The following is an 18,307-nucleotide window of genomic DNA, read 5'->3' on the forward strand; positions in this document are numbered from 1 at the left end:
GAAGAGGGCAAGCGCATATCATGGGAACAGGATATTAAAGACATCAAACATATCTCAGGGGCAAATGGTCTCGATAACTCATATGAAGCCACTAGTTGCCAGCCATATTTGAGAGCAGCCATGGGAAGACAAACTCCAAAGAACAGCCTGCTGACTAGGCTGCTGACACTGCCTTTATGGGAATAGAGAGGAGACTGGAAAAAGAACCCCTTTGGAACATAGGCAGTGCAGGCTATGCTCATATTCCATAGCGTTCATTGCACACATAGTAGGTTGCTGCCCAGGCTTGCTCCTTCAGAGGCTTGTTTCTCTAAGGCCAATTTTTCTGCATCATGGGATAAGAATATGCAAAGAGGCAGTGACTCACATTTTACATCTGAGATCTGATTCTGATTGAACTAGCACAGTTGGGCAAGTTTTTTGCTATAGCTGGAAGGATGTTGCAAGATGCCAGTCCGCCTTGGGGTGCTTCCCTGTCATAGCACCAAGGTAGAAATCACTTGAACCTAAGCATGTTTGCTAGCACACAGGATCGACAGGACTGGTGAACTCAGCATTCTGCACCTTGAAAAGCATGCCTCTTTTCAAACTGCGCTGGCTTAAGGGTGTTCAAAGCTGTTTTAGCCAAAGGACATGGTTTGACAACAAGGCACTTTGAAGATCATGCCTGCTTCACATTAATGGTTTACTCCGGATGCGTTTCAAACTACTGTGATGTGCTTTCTCTTATGCTGCCTCAATCCACCATGATGAATTGTTTCCTATATTGCTTCTTTTGTCTGGAGATCTTGTGCTATACACATTGCTTTCAATTCACAGTTCTTCCCTTGCTGGTTTCTTGTGGGTCTTTGTATTTGCACTTGCACTTTGTAAAGCATGCATGTCTTGACAACTCGGCACTGTGCACTTTAAGATCATACCTGTTCTCACTTTAATCATGCACTCCTGATGTAGTTTAAGCCACCATGATGCATGCATTTGCACTTTCAGTCCGTTAATCATGCTTGTCTTGACAACTCTGCACTCTGTACTTTAAGATCATGCCATGACGCGCTGCCTTTAATGCCTAGAGAGTGCATATTAGATGTGTCCCTTGTAAGTCACTCTTCTCCATTCTGTTGGGTCCCGGTGGATCTTTGAATTTTACACCTGCACTTTGAAAACCATGCTTGTTTTTCAAACCCACCTGAACAACTATTTCTGAGGTATTTTAGATTCCCAGTGATGCATTGTTTTTATTTGCTAATCTTTCTTCTGCTGGGTCCTGGTGGGACTTTGCACTTGCACCTTGAAGATCTGGATTGTCTTTTAAAATTGTGTGAATAGTTATGTCTGATGTATTTTAAATGTCCAGTGACACATATTATTAGCAGCCCATCATCACAATTTTCGTCTGCTCCAAAGCACAAGTAACAACTTTTGTATTTTTGCATCTTATTTGACTTATGATGCGTGGGACTTTGAATTTGGTTATGCTATCTCTCCTTGTCTTGAGCCCACTGTGATTTGATTGTATTTTTAACTTGTTTTTATACAGATATTCTGTGTTGCTACTTTGATGGCTTTGTAAACACTTTAAGCAATCATGGCACATTTTAGAGTGGATTTTCCACAATGTTTTAATTTGTTCTTAACAATGATATTGTGTGTAGGTACTTTGATGGCATTGTACAGATTTTAAGTAACCATACCATACATTTACTTACTTGTTTGCAACTTTGTAAAACTGGAATTTTCAGAGTTGTGACTTAAGAGCTGGCTTTGCTATTAAAGAGGGATTTTAAATTACAGTTCTTCGGACACCAAACATGACATTCCTATTCCCTGCCACACAAAAGTTATCACTTACTAAATGTAATAATGTAACATGGGAAACGGATTTAGGAGGTTTTTTTTAACTAACAGGAGATGTCAAACTTAAAAGTACATGTCCAACTTTTTAACCCCTTCGCTGCCAGGCCTTTTCCCCCTCAGGTGGCAGGCCTTTTTTTGGCTATTTGGGGCAGGGCGCTTAGACCTTCAAAACTTTTTGTCCACATAAGCTACCCACGCCAAATTTGCGTCCTTTTTTTCAAACATCCTAGGGATTCTAGAGGTACCCAGACGTTGTGGATTCCCCTGAAGGAGGCCAAGAAAATAGCCAAAATACAGTGAAAATTTCATTTTTCTTTTTTAAATGGGGAAACAGGGCTGCAGAAGAAGGCTTGTGGTTTTTGCCCTGAAAATGGCATCAACAAAGAGTTTGCGGTGCTAAAATGACCAGCTTCCCAGCTTTCAGGAACAGGCAGACTTGAATCAGAAAAACACATTTTTCAACACAATTTTGGCATTTTACTGGGACATACCTGATTTACGATTTTTTGTGCTTTCAGCCTCCTTCCAGTCAGTGACAGAAATGGGTGTGAAACCAATGCTGGATCCCAGAAACCCAAACGATTCTGAAAAGTAGACACAATTCTGAATTCAGCAATGGGTAATTTGTGTAGATCATATAAGGGTTTGCTACAGAAAATAACAACTGAAATAAAAAAATATTGAAATTGAGGTAAACAAAACAACCATTTTTCTCAACGTTTTACTCTGTAACTTTTTGCTGCAATGTCAGATTCTTGAAAGCAATATACCATTACGTCTGCTGGACTCTTGTGGTTGCAGGGATATATAGGGCTTGTAGGTTCATCAAGAACCCTAGGTGCCCAAAACCAATAAATGAGCTGCACCTTGCAGTGGGTTTTCATTATATACCGGGTACACAGCAATTCATTTGGTGAAATATAGAGTCAAAAACAGGTATCAAGAAAACCTTTGTATTTCAAAAATCGGCACAAGACAAGGTGTTAAGGAGCAGTGGTTATTTGCACATCTCTGAATACTGGGGTGCCCATACTAGCATGTCAATTACAGGGCATTTCTCAAATAGACGTCTTTTTTACACTCTGTCTTATATTTGGAAGGAAAAAATGTAGAGAAAGACAACGGGCAATAACACTTGTTTTGCTATTCTATGTTCCCCCAAGTCTGCCGATACAAATGATACCTCACTTGTGTGGGTAGGCCTAGCACCCGCAACAGGAAATGCCCCAAAACACAACATGGACACATCACATTTTTACATTGAAAACTGACGTGTTTTTTGCAAAGTGCCTATCTGTAGATTTTGTCCTCCAGCCCAGCCGGCACCTAGGAAAACCTACCAAGCCTGCACAGTTTTGAAAGCTAGACACCTAGGGGAATCCAAGATGGGGTGACTTGTGGGGCTCTCACCAGGTTCTGTTACACAGAATCCTTTGCAAACCTCAACATTTGGCCAAAAAACACTTTTTCCTCACATTTCGGTGACAGAAAGTTCTGGAATCTGAGAGGACCCACAAATTTCCTTCCACCCAGCATTCCCCCAAGTCTGCAGATAAAAATGGTACCTCACTTGTGTGGGTAGGCCTAGCGCCTGTGACAGGAAATGCCCCAAAACACAACATTGACACATCACATTTTTACATTGAAAACTGACGTGTTTTCTGCAAAGTGCCTAGCTGTAGATTTTGGCCTCCAGATCAGCCGGCACCTAGGCAACCTACCAAACCTGCACATTTGTGAAATCTAGACACCTAGGGGAATCCAAGATGGGGTGACTTGTGGGGCTCTCACCAGGTTCTGTTACCCAGAATCCTTTGCAAACCTCAAAACTTGGCCAAAAAAACACTTTTTCCTCACATTTCGGTGACAGAAAGTTCTGGAATCTGAGAGGAGCCACAAATTTCCTTCCACCCAGTGTTCCCCCAAGTCTTCCGATAAGAATGGTACCCCACTTGTGTGGGTAGGCCCAGTGCCCGCGAAAGGAAATGCCCTAAAACACTATTTGGACACATCAAAATTATCAAATACAAAACTACATGTTCTGATGGATACAACTACCTGTGGATTCCTCACCTAATGAATACTCCCATGGCGCCAGCATTCGACGGAAATCTTCTTACTAGTCTCTGCACGTCAACGAGGACGTCACTCTAGCCCACGCGACACCGTCTGACGTCATACAGGCAATAAGAGGTCCTCGACGACGTGCGGACGTCAGTTCCCTTTTTTCCATGCATTCGAAACGGTTATCTTCGAGGGAGCAACTGTTACTTTTGTGGTTACAGTGTATTTTTGCTGCGTAGTCTTTCGCTGTGGTAATAATGTCGCAGAGAAAGTCTGGATTCAAGCCTTGTCGTGAGTGTGGAGGCAAGATGTCGGTGACGGATCCTCATTCCGATTGCCTTTGGTGTTTGAGCTCCGACCACGACGTCTCGACTTGTGATTCATGCCAGCACATGAATCCAAAGGCCCTCAAGGTACGTGAGGCGAAGCTGTTTATGGCGAAATCGAAGGAGAAGCATCACAAGAAGTCTTCTTCTCCAAGACATCGGCGTCATCGAGACTCCCGGCGCCGTAGAGAATCTCGGCGTCATTCGAAGGAGACTCGTTCCAGGTCTTCGGATCGGCGCCGAAGGACATGGGAGATCAGTCCTACGGTTACGCCGCATCCTTCGACGCCGTTGCCCTCTCCGGCGTCTCCGACTTCACCTGGACAGGCGTCGGTGATTGAGGTATTGGAGCCTCAGGTGTTTTCTCCGGCGTTGCAGACGTCGAGGCCGGCGTCGGGGTCGCCTCCGAGACAGGCACCCCAGTATCCGTCTTTTCCCACCCCTGGAGCCGATAGTTCCGCATTCTTGAATGCGATGTATGCCATCTTCCAACAGATGGCTCCAGGGGGGTGCTCCGGCTGGGCCTTTGGCCTTTTCATTGGGTGATCCTGCGCCTCTTCGGCCGGCACCCTTTATGCCCTTTCTCCCTTTTGGGAACGTGGGCTCGGCGCCAGTGTCGGCGCCGGTGGCCGCTCCGGTGGCTTCAGAAGGATTGGCCCCAGGGATTTCCATCCCGTCGACGTCGGGATTTCGGCCTGTGACTCCGGTGGGTCCATCTGCTTCAACTGCTCTTTCGTCGGCGCCGAAGTTACCTGTGGCGCCGGACGCGGCGTCGGTGGCTTCTGAAGATCGGCGCCGATCTTCGACTTCGGCGGAGGCATTGTCGACTCCGCGTATTGAACAACGGCTTCATTCGAGGAGACGTGCTCTCCGTGTATTAGAGGAGCAGGAGTACCAACGAGCCCTGGAGGAAGGAGAGCTAGAGGACTCGGGTGATGGGCTGCGTGGTCTGGAGTCGGCCAGTGGGCTGGACACTTCCCCTGAGTGGGATCTTTCGTCCCCGGGAGAATACACTGAGGAGGCTGCTTCCTTTCATGCAGTGGTACGGAAGGCAGCTAGTTTTTTGGACCTGCCTTTGCCGGTGGTGGAGGCTAAACAAAACCTTCTAACAGAGGTGCTACATCCGGCCTCAGCTGCGGCGGAGCCTCTTTTGCCATTTAATGACGCTCTGCTGGATCCGGTGTTAGAGGTGTGGAAGAGGCCGGCATCTTCCCCGGCAGTTCACAGAGCCGTGGCCAGGAGGTATCGGGCGGCTCCGACTGACCCTGGTTTTCTGTCTAGGCACCCTACGCCGGAGAGCTTGGTGGTGCAGGCCTCCTGTTCATCTAAGTCAGCGCCTGGTTCTGTCCCGACGGTGCCTGGGGACAGAGATTCAAAGAAACTAGAGGCGCAGTCCAAGAAGATTTTTTCGTCCTGCAGTCTGGCGTTGAAGGCCACCAACGCAACCTGTATCCTGGGGAGGTATATTCATGCTCTGATGGATGACATTTCCTCATCATTTACAGAGCTTCCCCAGGGTCTTTTGGATGTTGTTTCAAATGCCCAGGCTGCTGCGACCCAGATTATCCAGACGGGACTGGATACGACCAACTCGGTAGCCAGAGCAATGGGCACAACTGTGGTGGCAAGGAGGCAGGCCTGGCTCCGTAACTCGGGCTTTTCTGCGGATGTACAGTCCACATTGTTGGATCTCCCGTTTGATGGGGACAAACTGTTTGGAGCCAAGGCTGATTCGGCCTTGGAACGTTTTAAGGAGAGCAGGGCCACGGCTAAGTCGTTAGGGCTCCAAGCTCCTTCTTCCACGGCCTCTTCCAGATTTTTCAGGAGGTTTCGTGGATTTGGGCGTGGCTCTTCCTCCTCTTCCTTTCGGGGAAGATATCAGCAACCTGCCTCTTCCCATCCCTATAGATCTTTTAGGGGGAGAGGTAGGGTCCGCACCAGAGGAGCCTCTCAGCAGCACTCTGCCTCTTCCTCATCCTCTGGCGGGGTGCAGCAGGGGAAGCAGCCTTAGGCTTCCACCATTTCCCACTCACTCCTCTCCTGTAGGGGGAAGATTACAGCATTTTCTCACCAAATGGAAGACTGTTACAACGGACACTTGGGTTCTCAGTATTGTGGGAAAAGGCTACACCCTTCCCTTTCGGGAGTTCCCGCCCCTCATCCCGCCCCGCCCTTCTTATTGTTCAGAAGAACACCTCCTGTTGCAGGAACAGGAGGTACAAGTCCTCCTTTCAAAGGGCGCGGTGGAGTTGGTCCCAGAGCAGGAAAGGGGTCGAGGATGTTACTCAAGGTATTTCCTGATTCCCAAGAAGGATGGTCGTTTGAGACCAATCCTGGACCTGAGGATCTTGAATTGGTTCCTCAAGCAGGAAAAGTTCAAGATGCTGACCCTAGCACAGGTGCTTTTGGCGTTGAACAAGGAAGACTGGATGGTGTCTGTCGACTTGCATGATGCTTACTTTCATATCCCGATACTCAAATCACACAGGAAGTATCTCCGGTTTGTGGTGGGATCGCAGCACTATCAGTTTGCGGTCCTTCCGTTTGGTCTTACTTCAGCACCTCGAGTCTTCACGAAGGTGATGTCGGTGGTTGCGGCAGAACTCAGAAGGAAGGGGATAGCAGTATTCCCTTATTTGGACGACTGGTTGATCAAAGCCAAGTCCCCGGAGCTTGTGTCGCATCATCTGCAGTCAACAACCCAGTTGTTGTTCGACCTGGGTTTTTCGGTGAACGAGCCCAAATCTCACCTAGAGCCCTCTCAGCGCCTCCTGTTCATAGGGGCAGTACTGGATACAACATTGGGTCGGGCCTTTCCTCCGCCTCAGCGGATTCAAGATATTCAGGATTTGGTTCCAATGTTTCGAAATGGAGCGGTAGTTCCAGTCCTCAAGGTCCTTCGTCTGCTCGGTCTGTTTGCCTCCTGCATTCTGTTGGTCACGCATGCTCGCTGGCACATGAGGGCTCTTCAGTGGTGCCTCCGAAGGCAGTGGTCTCAACACAAAGGGGATCTAGAGGGTACTGTCAAGATCTCCAGAGATGCTGCTGTGGATTTGAATTGGTGGATTGCAAGCAACAATCTTTCACAAGGAAAGCCGTTCCAGCAGTCGCCACCAGTGGCCACAGTCATAACGGATGCTTCCACTCTAGGGTGGGGAGCTCATCTGGGGGATCTGGAGATCAAAGGTCTTTGGTCTCCAGAGGAACAGATGTTTCACATCAATCTGTTAGAGTTACGGGCTGTACGTCTGGCTCTCAAGGCCTTCCTCCCTTCCCTTCGTGGTCAGTCGGTACAGGTCCTAACGGACAATACTACCACGATGTGGTACATAAACAAGCAGGGAGGAGTGGGGTCGTACCTTCTCTGCAGAGAAGCTCTTCGACTATGGTCCTGGGCAAAGGACCATCAGATTTGCTTGATAGCAAACCATCTGGCCGGAGTCTTGAACGTGCGTGCGGACAGTCTCAGTCGCCAATTCTCGGCAGACTACGAGTGGCGTCTCCATCCAGATCAAGTCCGTTTAATCTTCCAGAGGTGGGGGTTTCCTCGGGTAGATCTGTTTGCCACTCGAGAGAACGCGCATTGTCCGTTATTCTGCAGCCTCCAGTATCCGATGCAGGGAGCGTTGGGGGACGCGTTTCAAATAACCTGGTGCGGCCAGTTGCTTTACGCGTTTCCTCCCATACCCTTGATTCCTCGAGTATTGAGGAAGATTCGCCAGGACCGGGCTCTAGTCATCCTAATAGCTCCGGATTGGCCAAGGAGGGTATGGTACTCCGACCTTCTCCAACTCTCAATGTGCCCTCCGCTCCGTCTCCCTTTCAGGGCAGACCTCCTCTCGCAGTCGCAGGGGCAGGTTCTACACCCCAACCTCCAGAGTCTGCACCTACATGCCTGGAGATTGAACGGGGCAACCTGAGTTCCTTCTCTCTCCCGCCTGAGGTAGTGGATGTTATATTAGCGGCCAGGCGACACTCCACTAAATCTATCTACGCTAATAGATGGTCTAAATTTGTTGCATGGTGTGGAGAGAGGCAGATTGATCCTTTGCATGCTCATCTATCGGACGTTTTGTCTTTTGCTCTGTCTCTAGCGCAGAAAGGTTGTGCAGTGGCTACCATTAAGGGTTATTTATCGGCCTTGTCAGCCTTCATATGTCTTCCAGACCAACCATCTTTATTTAAATCCCCTATTGTTATCAGATTCTTGAAAGGTCTTCTAAATAAATATCCTCCAAAGCCATTCGTTATGCCGCAATGGGATTTGTCCTTGGTCCTGACTTTCCTTATGGGGTCCCCTTTTGAACCTATGCATTCTTGCCCCTTGAGGTATTTGGTTTTAAAAACAGTCTTCCTGATAGCTATAACATCAGCAAGGAGAGTGAGTGAGTTGCAGGCCTTATCAGTAAAGCCCCCTTATACAACTTTTTATGGGGATAAGGTGGTGTTGAGGACCAAGGCTGCTTTCCTCCCGAAGGTTGTTTCACCCTTCCATTTGGCTCAGGCAATTACTTTGTCCACGTTCTATCCTCCGCCTCATCCTTCCAAAGAGGAAGAAAGATTGCACCGTCTGGACCCAAAGAGGGCGTTGAGCTTCTTTATTGATAGAACAAAGGATTTCAGGCTGGAGGATCAGCTGTTTATTGGATACGTGGGCAAGAGGAGAGGAAAGGCAGTCCACAAGAGAACACTATCCAGGTGGGTTGTTCTTTGCATTAAAATCTGTTACTCTTTGGCAAAGAAGGATCCTCCTGAGGGCATTAGAGCTCATTCCACCAGAGCTAAGTCGGCCACTTCGGCCTTGGCCAGAGGTGTTCAGTGGTCGACATCTGCAAGGCCGCAACTTGGTCGTCCCTGCACACTTTTGCAAAACATTACTGTTTGGATTCTGAGGTTAGAAGGGACGGCCATTTTGCACGGTCAGTGCTGCAGGATTTCTTGGTTTGACCATTTAGGCACCCACCGCCGGGCGTGGTACTGCTTTGGGACTCTATTCATTAGGTGAGGAATCCACAGGTAGTTGTATCCATCAGAAGAACGAGTTACTTACCTTCGGTAACGACTTTTCTGGTGGATACATTAGCTACCTGTGGATTCCTCACGGTCCCACCCGCCTCCCCGTTGCCTTTCTGGTCTTACCAAGTAATCCTTGAGTACGCTCCTCTTGGTCTTTGAGGGTGCAATAGATGTTGTATATATTATATGTATATATGTATATATCTTTGTGTATATACTTGATGTGTAGATATATATTTTAAAAAAGAGAGAGTTATATATATATATAAAAGATTTACAGTTATTCATGCAATGTTGTGTATTTTTACAATGTAATGGGATGTTGCCTTGCTCTTTCATTGCATTGCCTGGTTGTTCTCATGCACGTAAAAAATGATTGGTACTGACGTCCGCACGTCGTCGAGGACCTCTTATTGCCTGTATGACGTCAGACGGCGTCGCGTGGGCTAGAGTGACGTCCTCGTCGACGTGCAGAGACTAGTAAGAAGATTTCCGTCGAATGCTGGCGCCATGGGAGTATTCATTAGGTGAGGAATCCATAGGTAGCTAATGTATCCACCAGAAAAGTCGTTACCGAAGGTAAGTAACTCGTTCTTTTTGCTGGGGGGGGGGGGCACCTGCTTTTTTGGTCCTGGGCTCAGCAGCCATACAGGGAAACCTACCAAACCCAGACATTTCTGAAAACTAGACACCTGAGGGAGTCCAGGGAGGTTTGACTTGCGTGGATACACCAGTGTTTTTTTTACCCAGAATCCTCAGCAAACCTCAAATTTGGGTAAGAAAAATCACATTTTTCCCACATTTCTGTGTGGGATCACTGCACTGGGACAAATTTCCTACCACCCAACGTTCCCCTCAGTCACCCGGTAAAAATGATACCTCCCTTGTGTAGGTGGGCCTAGTGCCTATGACAGGGATGAGCCAAAAACATGTCAAAATTGAGGGGGAACCAAAGCGGGTCCAAAAGGGCAGTTTGGAAAAAAAAACATTTTTTGGGCTGGTATGTGGGGCAGAATTTCTATCAGTATAGATGAGACAATGCTGGGTGGTAGGAATTTTGTGGATTCCTGTAGATTCCGGTAGGTTCCATCACAAAAATGTGGGAAAAATGTGTGATTTCCAGCAAAGTCGGAGGTTTTCAGGGCATTGTGGGTAAGAAAATGGTGCGGGTGCATGTGAAGCACACCACCCTGGATTCACCCAGATGTTTAGTTTTCAGATGTGTCTAGGTCTTGTGGATTTTTCTACATGGCAGCATCCCAAAGTCCAAAAAGTGCAGCCCTCACCATTCCAAGTGGGCAAGTGGGACGATTTTGAGAGTTAGCCAAGCTCTCATGGCCCAAATGTAAAACCAAAACCACAAATATTCAAATGTCCACTTGCTTGCTGTGGGATAAGATGTTTTAGTGTGCGGGAGAGAGATGAAAGACTGTTACCCCCTTCAGGTGGGGTGGGGGCATAACCATGCCTATACTGGTTGGTAGCCACCACTCCACTATTTTTTTTATTTTTAATTCCCTGATATTTAGTAGACTTCCTGCCCCCTGGGGTGTGGTTCGGGGGTAATTGCCCCATCTGCTTACAGGTGGGCAGAACAAATTTGGTCCCATTTATTTGCGGTGGGGGTATGGCCATACCCCCACCCTCTTATTTTGAAACAAAATCTTCCCTGGTCTCTGGTGGGCTTTCTGCCCCCATTGGGGGCAGATGTGCCTTCCATAAATAAGCCAATCTGCCCCCAAGGGGGGCAGATATGGGAAATAGTAATGTGCCCCCATGGGGAGCTACCCTTGCCCACGGGGCTGCCCACCCAAACAAAACACACACGCCAATCCCTGTTGCCTAAGTGGTTCCTGCCCCCCCCCCCCGGGGGCAGATCGGCCTAATAGAAATAGGCCGATCTGCCCCCAAGGGGAGCAGAAATTACCTAAAATGAATTTGCCCCTCAAGGGGAGCGACCCTTGCCTATGGGGTCGCTCCCCTTGCCTAAGCGGTCGCTCCCCTTGCGTAAAATTGGCACAAAAAAAAATCCCTGGTGCCTAGTGGATTCTGCCCCCCTTGGAGGCAGATCGGCCTAATAAAAATAGGCAGCTCTGCCCCCAAGGGAGGCAGAAATGCCTAAAATAAATTTGCACCCCAAGGGTGAACGACCCTTGCCTAAGAAGTCGCTCCCCTTGCGTGAAATTTTCGCAAAAAAATAAAAATCCCTGGTGTCTAATGGATTCTGCCCCCCGGGGGCAGATTGGCCTAATAAAAATAGGCCGATCTGCCCCCAAGGGGGGCAGAAATGGCCAAAAGATAATTTTGCCCCCAGGGGAGCGACCCTTGCCTAAGGGGTTGCTCCCTACATATAAAAAAATAAACCAAAACCCCCAAAAAAATCGCTTGTGCCTAGAGGTTTCTGCCCCCCCTGGGGGCAGATCACCCTAATTACAATAGGCCGATCTGCCCCCAAGGGGGGCAGAAATGGCCTAAAACTAATTTGCCCCCCCCCCCAGGAGACCGACCCTTGCCTAAGGGGTTGCTCCCCTCAAGTGAAACTGAAAAAAAATAAAATCCTTGGTGTCTAGTAGTTTCTGCCCCTCTTGGGGGCAGATTAGCACAATAGAAATAGGCCGATCTGCCCCCAAGGGGGGCAGAAGCGGCCTAGAATTAATTTTGCCCCCAGGGGAGCGACCCTTGCCCACATATAACAACAAAAAAAAAAAATACCTTGTGTCTAGGGGGTTTCTGCCCCCACTGGGGCCAGAAACTGCCGTAAAATTATTTGCCTCCCTGGGGAGCAGCCCTTTCCCAAGGGGCCGCTCCCCTTATGTGTACATATAACAAAAGAAACAAAATCCCTGGTGTCTAGTGGTTTCTGCCCCCTTGGGGGGCAGATTGGCCTAATAAAAATAGGCCGATCTGCCCCCAAAGGCGGCAGAAATGGCCTAGAATTTTTTTTGCCTCCAGGGGAGCGAACCTTGCCTAAGGGGTCACTCCCCACAAATAAAAAACACAAAAACAAAAATCCCTGGTGTCTAGGGGGGTGGCAGAAACAGCCAAAAAACAAATTGCCTCCCTGGAGAGTGGCCCATGCACAAGGGGCCGCTCTCCTTGTCAAGTACATAAAAACCCAAAATATTCCCCGGTGTCTAGTGGCATTTCTGCTGCCCGATCGCATTGCGATCGGGCAGCAGAAATGCTCAGAGAAGCCTGAAAGGAGAGGAAAGGCCTTTCCTCTCCTTTCAGGCTTCTCTGCCCGCTCCACGTGATCGCAGTTCTCCTTCGAACGGGTGCTGGAAGCTGAGCTTCCAGCACCGGAGGGAAGGCCCCTGATGACGTCATCAGACCTCACGGGGAGGGTCTCGGGTGGTGGGTTGGGGGTGAAAGGGGAAGCGATTCCCCTTCCATCCCTGCCCAGGGGAGGGGGGGTGCCTAGCCATCGGGGGGAGCGCTAGCGCTCTCCCGGGGGCCCACAGCAGGACAAGACCACCTCGTCCCAGGCACAGAAGCGGTTAAATGCAATGCACCCTGCCTGGTGGCTGTTCAGGGCCTACCCTAGGGGCGGCTTACATGTATTAACAAGAATTGGCATAGCCAATAAGTCTAGCTTTTGGGGCCTTATAAGTATTTAGCCATGTAGCACATTATCCTTCGTGCTACAACGTCTACTGTTACTTCACATGCCACTGGTGAACGGCCATACATACCCAAGGCTCGACCTAATAAATGACTCCTGGGTCAGCGATTTTACGCCCGTCGCAGAACAGTTTATGAATGCTATTTAACTAAAGAGCTCTTGTCTAGTAGAGACTTTGAATCCTGCATGCGTATAATTACAAAAGATTGAAACTACAAGACCCAGAATGCAAACTACTATTTGTGGTCCGAAAAGCCAGACTTGCTTAGTAGGTTGAATGTGAAGTGGGCGTTGCATCGCAAGTATGCTTCTGCATGTTTGGATCTGTCAAGACCTCTGGGTTGCAGCTTCATGTTTATTTTCTGAATTAAGATGTTTTGTGTAGCTCATTGCAAGAAAAAGTCCACCAGTATACTTGGAGTAATCCTTTAGCTGGAGCCCTGCAGTGCTGTGGCAGCAGTCTGTAGAAAAAAAAACATCCTATGGACTGCGCACACAAAAAAAAGATGAAATAAAGGGGGGGATAGGGAAAAAAACTGTCATAGATAGAGAATGTATAACCAAATAATACAACACCTACTGTGAACTGGATCACCTTTAACTATTCACTTTTTCGTAGTTAGCTTAGTTCTCAGCTTTTCAAAAAGTGTGCACTGAAATAAAAATTGCCAGTGCAGCATTAAGGTTCAGCTTGCAGTGTTACAGTTTCATTCTGGTGTTGTTGTTCGAGCCCTTGGAAAGCATAGCCCTCACTCTTCTTTTCACAGAAGGTCAGAGTTGCCCCTGTCCCTTTCCTCTTCCCAGCTGGGATCTCATTTTCTGCAGATTCTTTTAAAAATACCAGCAAATCTGAACAGCAGAGGAAAAGCATGTAGAAACACCAGAAAGGCAGGAGGAATGACTGCAGCCAAGAGTGTCAACTATTAATACAGACTAGTACCACTGCAGGCGTTGACTGAAGCACTCAGTTGTAAGAGTCCCATGGTGGGTGGAGCAGGGGACCAGCATGTCAAGCCTTTGCAGAGAAGCTATCCAGCCTAGTCACCCTGTGTACGCAGAATTGTCACTAATAAATATTCATGTTGTTAGAAATTGAGTTTCTGGTTGGTTAGGGTATGCACCTCAGCCAGGCAGAACCCACCCACTGTAGTCAGGGCAAGGGAGTTACACGTCCAAGATAACCCCTGCTCACCCCCTTGGTAGCATGGCATGAGCAGTCAGGCCTATCCCAGAGGCAATGTGTAAAGCGTTTGCAGAAAACACACAACACAAGTGACACAATATCCTCACCACAAAGGAAACACAACACCAGATTATATGAAAATATACTGTATTGTACGCAATGCAATTATTAGACCAAACATCACATATCAGTACTATCCTGCTACCTTAGCAGTTGTCAGAACGTTACACATTAGTTACTCTGCAGAACTAGCAGTAATCTCAAATAACACACAGGTCAATCAGTATTCTGCAACATAACCCCTTCTGTGCTGCGGACGTAATGGTTACGTCCTACGGCACAGTGCTCGTGTGCCCAGGACGTAACCATTACGTCCTGGGCACAGAGCCCAGAGGGAGCGCTAGCGTTCCCTCTGTGGGTTCCCCTGCACCCCTCCAAGGCAGGGATGGAAGGGGAAGCCCTTCCCCTTCCACCCCCTACTCCCCCCCCCCTGTGACATCAGCGCGCGATCGCAGGGTGATTGTCACAGGGCCTCCTCCCATCGCACTGGAAGCTCAGCTTCCAGCGCGATCGGAAGAGAAATGCTTTGCATTTCTCTTCCGATCATGTGGGGGAGGCCCAGAGAGGCTTCAAAGGGAAGGAAAGGAATTTCCTTCCCTTTGAAGTCATCCGGCTTTTGAAACGCCCACTAGACACCAGGGATGTTTTTTTTTAAATGAAACTGGCATGAGGGAGCAACCCCTTGGGCAAGGGTCGCTCCCAGGGGGGCATTTCTTTTAAGGCCTTTTCTGCCCCACACTGGGGGCAGAAACCTCTAGGCACCAGGGATAATTTATTTGTTGTTTTTGTTTTCTTTTTTATTTTAGAGGTGGGGAGCGATCCCTTAGGCAAGGGTTGCTCCCATAGCGGGCAAATTATATTTAGGCCATTTCTGCCCCCCTTGGGGGCAGATTGGCCTATTTTTATGAGGCCAATCTGCCCCCAAGGGGGACAGAAACCACTAGACACCAGGGAGTTTTTTTTCCCGTGGATTTCACGTAAGGGGAGCGACCCCTTAGGCAAGGGTCGTTCCCCTGGGGGTCAAATTTATTTTAGGCCATTTCTGGGGCAGATCGGTCTATTTTAATTACACCGGGGATTTTTTTTTGTTGTTTTACAGATGGGGAGCGACCCCTTAGGCAGGGGTCTCTCCCCTGGAGAGGCAAATTGTATTTAGGCCATTTCTGCCCGCTTTGGGGGCAGATCGGCCGATTTTAGGTCAATCTGCCCCCAAGGGGGGCAGAAACCACTAGGCACCAGGGATCTTTTTTTTTGCGCCGTCACGCAGGGGGAGCGACCCTGTAGGCAAATTTATTTTAGGCCATTTCTGCTCCCCCTGGGGGCAGATCGGCCTATTGTTATTAGGCCGATCTGCTCCCAGGGAGGCAGAAACCTCTAGGCGCCAGGGCCAATTTTTTTTTTGTGTTTTTTTTTGTGTTTGTTTGTTTTTTTAGAAATGGGGAGCGACCCATTAGGCAAGGGTCGCTCCCCTGGGGGGCAAATTGTATTTAGACCATTTCTGCCCCCCATGGGGGCAAATCGGCTGATTTTAGGTCAATCTGTCCCCAAGGGGGGCAGAAACAACTAGGCACCGGGCATCTTTTTTTTGCGCCAAAGTCATGCAGGGGCGACCCCGTAGGCAAGGGTCGCTCCCCGGGGGGTTTGGGGGGCAAATTTATTTTAGGCCATTTCTGACCCTCCCCCGGGGCCGGCTGAGCTAGAGGCCAAAATCCACAGGTAGGCACTTTGCAAAAAACACCTCTGTTTTCTGTGAAAAAATTTGATGTGTCCACGTTGTGTTTTGGGCCATTTCCTTTAGTGGGCGCTAGGCTTACCCACACAAGTGAGGTACCATTTTTATCGGGAGACTTGGGGGAATGCTGGGTGGAAGGATATTTGTGGCTCCTCTCAGATTCCAGAACTTTCTGTCACCAAAATGAGAGGAAAAAGTGTTTTTTTGGCCAAATTTTGAGGTTTGCAAAGGGTTCTGGGTAACAGAACCTGGTGAGAGCTCCACAAGTCACCCCATCTTGGATTCCCCTAGGTGTCTAGTTTTAAAAAATGCGCTGGTTTGCTAGGTTTCCCCAGGTGCCGACTGAGCTAGAGGCCAAAATCCACAGGTAGGCACTTTGCAAAAAACACCTCTGATTTCTGTGAAAAAATGTGATGTGTCCACGTTGTGTTTTGAGCCATTTCCTTTCGTGGGCGCTAGGCCTACCCACACAAGTGAGGTACCATTTTTATCGGGAGACTTGGGGGAACACAGAATAGCAAAACAAGTATTATTGCCCCTTGTCTTTCTCTACATTTTTTCCTTCCAAATGTAAGGCAGTGTGTAAAAAAGATGTCTATTTGAGAAATGCCCTGTAATTCACATGCTAGTATGGGCACCCCGGAATTCAGAGATGTGCAAATAACCACTGCTTCTCAACACCTTATCTTGTGGCCATTTTGTAAATACAAAGGTTTTCTTGATACCTATTTTTCACTTTTTATATTTCAGCAAATGAATTGCTGTATACCCGGTATAGAATAAAAACCCATTGCAAGGTGCAACTCATTTATTGGCTCTGGGTACCTAGAGTTCTTGATGAACCTATAAGCCCTATATATCCCCGCAACCAGAAGAGTCCAGCTGACGTAACAGTATATTGCTTTAAAAAATCTGGCATCGCAGGAAAAAGTTACAGAGTAAAACATGGAGAAAAATGTATGTTTTTTTCACCTAAATTTCAATATTTCTTTATTTCAGCTGTTATTTTCTGTAGGAACCACTTGTAGGATCTACACAAGTGACCCCTTGCTGCATTCAGAGTTTCGTCTACTTTTCAGAAATGTTTAGCTTTCTGGGCTCCAGCATTGGTTTCTCACCCATTTTGGTCACTAACTGGAAGGAGTCTGAAAGCACAAAAAATAGTAAAAATGGGGTATGTCCCAGTAAAATGTCAAAATTGTATTTAAAAATTGGGTTTTCCAATTCAAGTCTGCCTGTTCCTGAAAGCTGGGAAGATGGTGATCTTGCCACCACAAACCCTTTGTTGGTGCAATTGTCAGGGAAAAAAACACGAGCTGCCTTCTGCAGCCCTTTTTTCAATTTTTTTTAAAAAAAACAAATATTTAACTGTATTTTGGCTAATTTCTTGGTCTCCTTCAGGGTAACCCACAAAGTCTGGGTACCTCTAGAATTCCTAGGATGTTGGAAAAAAAGGACGCAAATTTGGCGTGGGTAGCTTATGTGAACAAAAAGTTATGAGGGCCTAAGCACGAACTGCCCCAAATAGCCAAAAAATGGCCCGGCACAGGACGGGGAAAATGCCTGGCAGCGAAGGGGATAGGCATTAGTTAGGAAACACATTATTAAACCAAAGCACTTGTCATAAGAATATCATAAACGTCCATAGTAGGAACATTAGAAAACATATGGCAAGTTAGAAAAACATGTTAGCATGTTATGCCCATAATAGGAACATTTACGTACATATATGAAACACTTCATCAAGCAGGTAGGCAATATATGTACTCCAGTCTGTAGGAAGAACTTAGAATATATCTTATATCCCTAGGAAATACCTGGTTTTGATGATGCATGCACCTCTAGTGCCTAGAAGAGCATGAGGGGGCCCCCAGCGCTCCTGCGTGCACCACGGGGCCACACGGTGCTCCTGGGGGAGAGGGGCAGTAGGCACCCTCTCCTTGCAGAAAACAGGCCCCTCCAGTGACCCACGATTTGGATGGGGGCCTGCTTCACCCTCCTCACACCCTGTCCTCGGGTTGGGGGCCAGGGGAGGCCCAACAATAGTCAGCGGCAAGGAGAAGGGGGCTTCCGTTGAGGTCTCCCTTCTCGGTCTCCAAATCGCCCGCTTTTTATTAAGAAAATCCGGAGTGTCCTGCTCCCACTGCAGAGACTGGGGAAGGGGGTGCTCCTCACGCATTCCCCGAGTCCTGCGAGATTGGAGGCAGCCGCCCTCGTCCCCGGTGCGGCTGCCTAGGAAAAGCTGGGAGAGGCCACGCCTCTCCCACATGTGCTAGGCTCCTCTCCGGAGCCGGACCTGTGCCTTCCCGCATCGCGGCGGTGATCCCCTTGGCAACAGGGGAGCTGGCGTGGACCCCGGGGGCACTGCTCGAGTCGTCGGGTCCCCAGGGGCATTGAGAGGAGCACACCTGCTCCTCTCTTTTTCCTGAAGTGCCCTGGGCTAAAACACA

Source organism: Pleurodeles waltl, chromosome 3_1 (genome assembly GCF_031143425.1).
Source record: "Pleurodeles waltl isolate 20211129_DDA chromosome 3_1, aPleWal1.hap1.20221129, whole genome shotgun sequence".
NCBI lineage: Eukaryota > Metazoa > Chordata > Amphibia > Caudata > Salamandridae > Pleurodeles > Pleurodeles waltl.